The sequence below is a fragment of the Tupaia chinensis genome, unplaced genomic scaffold, assembly GCF_000334495.1.
Source record: "Tupaia chinensis unplaced genomic scaffold, TupChi_1.0 Scaffold139935_1, whole genome shotgun sequence".
NCBI classification, from domain to species: domain Eukaryota; kingdom Metazoa; phylum Chordata; class Mammalia; order Scandentia; family Tupaiidae; genus Tupaia; species Tupaia belangeri.
Genome location: NW_006199814.1, coordinates 339070 through 346722, shown reverse-complemented (window position 1 = coordinate 346722; position 7653 = coordinate 339070).

Below are 7653 nucleotides of genomic sequence, written 5' to 3'. Positions count from 1 at the left end.
TTCTCCTCTACTTCCCCACTCTACCTCTATCCCTCTTCTTTCTTCCTCTTCTACCCTTTTCCATGGGTCTAAGCAGCAAGAAGGGCCTTGACCAAAAGCTGACACCTTGATTTTAGATTTTCCAGCTTCCAGAACTATGAGCCAACGCATTTCTGTTCATTCCAATTTACCCCTTCTGTAGTATTCTCTTCCAGCACCATGAAACTAAGACAAATGGGGACTGTATGGAGAAAGAGGGCCTCTGACTTCTCAGTTGTGCTTACCTGGAATTTAACCTCTGCAACACAGAGTTGGGGCTTGGGCAGATGAAATGCTATTGGCTCACACCTCCCAGAAAAATATCGTGTCCTAGACTGGAACCTCAGGGAGAGGGAACGTCATCTTCTTGGCTGCAGCAGCCTAGAATACATAAAGCTTCTCATACACTAAGTTGGAGGAAAGAAGAGGGAGCAGGTTACGGCTGATGTGCCATGGACTTCTGTTATTCTTATTGAGATTATTATTTTCGATTTTTTGCCATAGGACATATGTGCTTGCTGGAAAGAGAGAGAAGGAAAGTGAGAAATCACCCCTTCGAGGGATGGTCACACTGCAATCCCTTCTCCTCCATTGTCCTCTTGGGATGTTGGGCACACACACACACACACACACACACACACACACACACTTGTTCGCAGTGTGATTTTCAAGCTGCTGGGTCCAGGACTAGGAATGCAGCCATGTGGGAGTCTAGTACCTTAATCACCCTGCCACTTGCTGGGGCCGATTATTGTTTAAAAAAAAAACTTTTTTCAGGGCTGGCAGGTAACGAGGTGGTTAAAGGCACTGGATTCCCACATGACTGAACATGGTTCAAGTTCTGGACCTGGTGGTTTGCTTTCTTGCTCTCCCTTTCTCTCTGTTTCTCTCTGGTCAAATTAAAAAATAATAACAAACAGAATTAAATAAATAGTTCTTTAAAAAAATGTTTTTTCATATTTGCTCTATTCCCTTAGGATCATTTCAGAGACTTTAGATGATTGATCATATTTGCCAGTAACATATTTCACAGGGGAAGAAGCCCACAAAGCTTCCCTCTAAACTGTCTTCCAACTTAGAATTAATTCCTGTGATTTTCAGTTTTTCTTGTCTTTCATCTCCAAGACAACTCCTTGAAATAATTCTCTCTCTTTTTAATTAACTCAAGAAGTTTTACATATATTTCTCATTTTGTTCCTCAGAAATGAACAAGAATCCCCTTGCAGTAGGTTCTAAGAACTAGGAAGCTTAGAGAAGTCATGAATCTTCTGAGAAATCGCATCTCATGCTCAGGTTTGTTTTTGTTTTTGTTTTTGTTTTTTTGAGAGTTTTTTGCTACAGGGCATGTGCACTCACTAGAAAGACAGAGAGAGACAGAGAGTCAGAATGAGAAAGCACCCCCCCCGGGGGGTGATGGCCACACCGCAATCCCTTCTCCATTCTCCTCAGGATCTTGGGCACATATGCACATGCACCCGACATACCCAAGTTTTGAACCATTAAAAGTTTTCTTATTGGAAAGTTTAGATTCACTTTTAATCAACAGAAACCATTTGACAGTCCACCACACAGTGAGTCAGAGAAAAACTTGCTAGTCATGTGTTGCTTTCTAGAGCACCTACTTGAGTCTTAAACTGCAGAAAATCTCCTCAGGAAACACACACACACACACACACACACACACACATACATACTACTCATGGTTTCTAATAGCTCTTCTGAGATTCAAACTTGCGCCTCTGTCATTGATTTTTAATAGTCTTTGCTAATGTCAAAGTGGTTCTGTCTCGCATAGCCCAAAGTGCATAAAAGTATAATAAAAAAGGCTTGGGCCCACAGGTGGTGTGGTGGTTAAGGTGCTGGATTCCCACATAGCCAATCATGGTTCATGTTCCAGATGTGGTGGCTTAAATAGCATGCCAGGCATATGTGCATGTGTGCTCAAAAGCTCAGGAGGAAAATGGAGAAGAGATTGCAGCATGGCCATCCCCCTTGGGGGTGATTCCGCACTTTCCTTCTCACTGTCTCTCTCCACCGAGTGCATTTGCCCTACGGCGAGCAAAACAAAATGGCTTGAATGGGCCTAAATCAGCAGTTTCTAGATCCATTTAGTATACTGCAGTGTATGCTCCTGTAGGATTCTCAGAGCCTATGTAAAGATGCCTTTGATGTGCAAAGAGTAAAATATATGCAGTATCTTCCAGTTTATTTGGCCATGTAACACTATGTTCTTATGCAAAGAACACTCTGTGGTTTGGAGAAAGTTGACCTAAAACATGTACTTTGCAAGAAGAGAGTAGAGTGGATCATTTGCTTACTACTATCCATTTAGGTTATTTGACTGGTCTACAAATTTAATAGATGTTAGACTGGATAATAGGAGAAAAAAAAACATTTTAATTATGGGGACCAGCAGTTGGCGTAACGGCTATGTCGCTGGACTCCCATGTAGTCGACCGTGGTTTGAGTCCCGGACCTGGTGGCTTAAAACTCACACCGGGCGCATGTGCGTGCGTGCCCAAGATCCCGAGAGGAGAATGGAGGAGAAGGGATTGCGACATGACCATCCCACCTGGGGGGTGATTTCTCGCTTTCTGTCTCTCTGTCTCTCTCTGTCTGTCTGGTGAGCGCCCTATGGCAAAAACCTCTCCAAAAAAAAAAAACAAAAACATTTTAATTATGTACATTTGCAGAACGGTCCAACAAAAATATGAGGCTCATGGAAGGGGTCAGGTGATTAAACCTCTATCATCCTAACCTACAGAAAATAATAAGACTTTGAGGCTCCTCAGGAAGTGGTGGAGGCCAATGATGGGAAAACAAGAGAAGAAAAAGTGTGGTCAATAAAAGTTGTCTTGTTATGTGGTTAAAAGTCTCTCAGATGATGAAAAGCTATGTCTTAGTCATAGCTCTTTCTTAAGATACCTTAAGCAAAGATGTATTTTTTTTTTATATAAAAGAGGAAATTTATGTTTTATTTTAGATAGTCAAGGGGGGAGACAAAGGGCCTTTTCTGCACTGGCTGGTTCTCAGTTTCCTTTAGCTCAAAATAATAAATATGCCAACATGACATATTTTGGAGTAAGAGGTTCTAAACCCCTTCAGCTGCATACCAATGGTACTTCCATCTGTCAGCTCTTAGAGTCGGCTTCTGGAAGATAAAACCTACTTTGTATCTCTTAAAGGGAAAGACTCAAAACTGCATGGATCTATGAGAGAGAAACAGTTTTTTGCTGAGGCCTAATATGTATTCCATCTAGAGAACTCTAGAATGGCCAGTAGGCTGGTTGGTCATTCTTGAAAGGAATTTATAAAAATACTTGGGATAAGTGATTAATTATGCTATTTTGAGAATAAGCTATTATATTCTTCAGTGCCTACCACAGTGCCTTGCACATAATTTTTTTGACTAAGTCAATGCATAATTCAGGGTCAAGATTTCCCAAAAAAGAAAAATTAGCTTTCAGGGAGGGGACTTATTCTGAGGAGAGGGAAATCAAAGAACCTGTGTTGCTCAGGAGTAGATGCCTGGAGGATACAGCCAGGACTGTCACTGGAAGTTTGAGCTGACTAAGCACTCCTAGTTTCTGACCCAGGGAGAATACTGGACAATCCTCCACAGAGACACTAACCTGAAAGAACTAAAACAGAACAGTTCTCAGAGTGTGGTCCATAGACCTTCAGTATTAGGCATCACCTGTGAGCTTCTTAGAGAAATGCATGTTGCCCTTCCCAATCTGCTGAATCAGAATCTCTGGGAGTCATTTTCTCAGAAAACTTTTTTTTTAATTTTATTAATTGTCATTATTTTTATTTTATATTTTTTGAAGTTGACCAGAGAGAGAGAGACAGAGAGACAGAGAGAGAGAAGGAATGTGAGAAAGCAAGCTGCCAGGTCTGGGACTCGAATCATGGTCAGCCATGTGGGAGTCCAGCTGTCTTAACCACCACGCCACCTGCCAGCCCCCAGGCAACTGGTTTTTTTTTTTAACAAAATGTTCACTTACATTCAAGTTTAAGAACCCACTGAATTAGACTATACTTCTGAGGTGCTAAAACTTCAATAAACAATAGGAAAATCTAGAGACCTTGAGAAAACATTGATGGCTCCATCTCAGACCAATTAAAGAAAACTCTTGGGAGTATGGGGTGGGTCACAATAACGTAAGGGCTCCCCAAATGATTCTAATATGCAGCCAGGTGAGAACCATTGGCCTCATGATTGTGCTTTTAAGGGGAACTGAAAGAGCCGTGGTTTTCAGGAAACCAGTGGAGCATAGCAGATGTTCATCAAGGAAACTGCTGCTTTTCAGACAAGAAGGTAGGGTGGGCCTGGTACCTGGGGGTACTTCAGAGGTGTTTATTGAAAAAGTGCTGGTGACAAGCAAGAATTGTTAACCAGATGTGCAATACTGAGCACTGTCTGCATATTCTAGGTTCTAGGGACACGGAAGCAAAGCAAAAAAGGCAGTCTCCTATCTCCTAGGGTTCACATTCCAGGGGGATGGTCGTAAAAATAAGATTATTTTACACCACATAGTTAGAACAGTCTTCTTTTCTTTTTTCTTTTTCTTTTTTGCTGTTGTTGTTTGCTATAGTGTATGTTTGCTTGCTGGAGAGAGAGAAAGAGAAAGTGAGAAATCACCCCCAGAAGTTTCTGCACAGCAAAAGACACAATAATTACTATAAATTGACAATCCTTGGAATGAGAGAATATTTTTGTAGACTGATAACTAGAATATACAGGAAACTCAAGAAGGTTACTTGATAAATAATGATCAACCCAATTATGAGATGGAAAAATGAGCTAAACATACAACTCTCTAAAGGAGACATAGGACCAGCCATAAAGCATATGAAAAAATTCTCAAAATCCCTCATCATAAGGGAGATGCAAATCAAAAACCACAATGAGATACCACCTAACTCCAGTCAGAATGGCTAAGATAAAACAAAACAAAACAAAACAAAACAAAACAAAACAAAAACACCAAAACCAAAAATCTCTAAGTGCTGGTGAGGCTGTGGTAAAAAGGGAACTCTCCTACACTGTTGATGGGAACATAAATTGGTCCAGCCACTGTGGAGAACGATTTGGAGGTTCCTCAAATATTTACAAGTAGAACTATGATATAACCCAATATTTTCACTCTTGAGTATCTACCCAAAGGATAGAAGAATGCTCAGTCAGAAAAACGCTTGCATATCTATGTTCATTGTGGTATTATTCACAATTGGTAAAACATGGAACCAACCCAAATGTTCATGAACAGATGAATATATTGAAAAAGTGTAGCACATATACTCTGTGGAATACTACTCAGCCATAAAAAAAACAACAAGACGCTGGCATTTGATAGAAAGTGGATGAATATGAAAGATTTACATACCAGGCTATGAGAGACATTGTATGACTCCATTTAATAAATACTGATTGTCCACATTCTATGACAGAAACTGAAATACTAGAGTATATAGAAGCATGGAAAATAGTTACAGATTCTGGAGACAGTGTGAGAAGAGGGTAGGATAAGGGGGAGAGTGTAAGGAAAGGAATTAAAAAGAAAACTAGAGAGGCAAAACATTTCTGGGACACAGAAATGGATGATTATCTGTGGATGATAACGTGTATAGTATCTTCGATTGGACTGGTGTGAAGTGTATTCATGTTGGTCAAATTCACTTTATAAGCTGTAGTGATGTATAGTGATTGAGTGTATAAAAGAAAATATTTTTTAAAAGGGGGGGAGAACATTGGTGAGCATATAATTGAATAGAAATTTAATTCTGGCCTGATAGAGAGAAGTAGAACTTTTAAACTATCATAATAAAAATTTTCTTTCTTATAAGAAGAAATAAATCGCTCTCTGAGATTATGGCCAAGTCTCAGTCCCATTTTCATTCTCATCTTGGAACTTTGGGTGTTCATGCACACACACACACACTGGTGTGTTTTGTTGTTGCTGTTGTTTATGGAGATTTTGCCATAGATTTTGTGTGCTTGCCAGAGACAGACAAAAGGAAGGAAAGTGAGAAACCACCCCCAAGGAGGACTGCTCATGCCACAATCTCTTCTCCTCCTTTCTCCTCTCAGGATTTTGGGTACACATGTGCACACACCTACTGTGATTTTAAAGTCACTGTGTCGGGACTTGAACTCTAGTTGGCCAGTAGAAGTCCAGCACCTCAACCATTACACCACCACCTGCTGACCTCCTCACACTGGTGTATTTTTTAAACCACTGGGTTGGGATCCAACGACATTAACCACCAAGTCATTGGCTAGCCCCACTTCTCATTTTTAAGGTGATAATTGACCAGAGACCCAAAGGAAGTGAAGAAATTAGTCCTGTGAATAAAAAAATATCTGAAAGAAAAGGAAAAACACATGTAAAAGTAGAATCTGACTGGTATGTTGGCGAAACAGCATGGAGGGGCTATGCCCAAATGAGAGAGTAAAATACAATCATAGGGGTCCAGGAAGGTCAGCTGACATGGACCTCTGTAAGAATGCTGGGTTTTACTTCAAGTGATAAAACCACTGGAGTTTTGAGTAAAGAGTGATGTAATTGAAGTTACATTCTAACAAGGTCACTCTGGTGCTTTGGTGAGACCAGACTGAAAAGAAAGAAGTGTAAAAGCGAAGAGACTGATGAGGAATCCATTGCAATCATTCGAGAAAAAGAACACAGCACCTCGAATCATGATGACAACATTGGTGTAACTGAGGAGTGTTCAGACTGTGTGTGTCTTGAGGATAGAAGCAATACAATTTGTTGATAAGGTGTGTATAATGTAGGGAAGAAGAATATGGATAATGCTAAATTTTTGGTCAGAGATGTTCTAGGGATAACATTGTTATTTACTGAGATTGAGAAAAATGAAAGAAGCTGGTTGGGAAGGCTGGATTCAGGGCATGTTTAAAACATGTTCAGTTTGATTTTTTTTTCATTTCTTTTTTTTAATTTTTTGGGTGAGGACTTTTTTAGATAGGCACATGTGTTTGCTAGAAAGACAGAGAGAGACAGAGAGACAGAAAGCAAGAAATCACCCCCCAGAGGGGATAGCCACACAGCAATCCCTTCTCCTCCATTCTCCTCTCAGGATCTTGGGCACACACGCACACGCGCTCAGTGTGAGTTTAAGCCACCGGGTCTGGGACTTGAACCGCGGTGGACTACATGGGAGTCCAGTGACATAGTCATTACGCTAACTGCTGGTCCCAAGAACAGATATCTTGAAAAGTCGGTGTACAATATGAGAGTGGGAGGCTGAGGTAGGGTGGAAGAAAAGAGGCTGACGAACCGAGAAGCCAAGGCATTGGAGGAATCATATACTTTGATGTTAAAATCACCAAAAATGATACCAGGTGAGGGTGACAGGGAACCTAGAGACAAAATCTCCATCAAAAGAGTGAGAGTAACCCCAGAGTCTATGCACGGCTATACAAAGGAGGGCTAGAGTGGTCTGGTGGTAGAGTTTGATGTCAGAACTTCAAAGGGGGGGAACCAGCAGTTAGCGTAATGGCTATGTCGCTGGACTCCCATGTAGTCGACCGCGGTTCGCGTCCCAGACCCGGTGGCTTAAAACTCACGCTGGGTGCGTGTGCGTGCGTGCCCAAGATCCCGAGAGGAG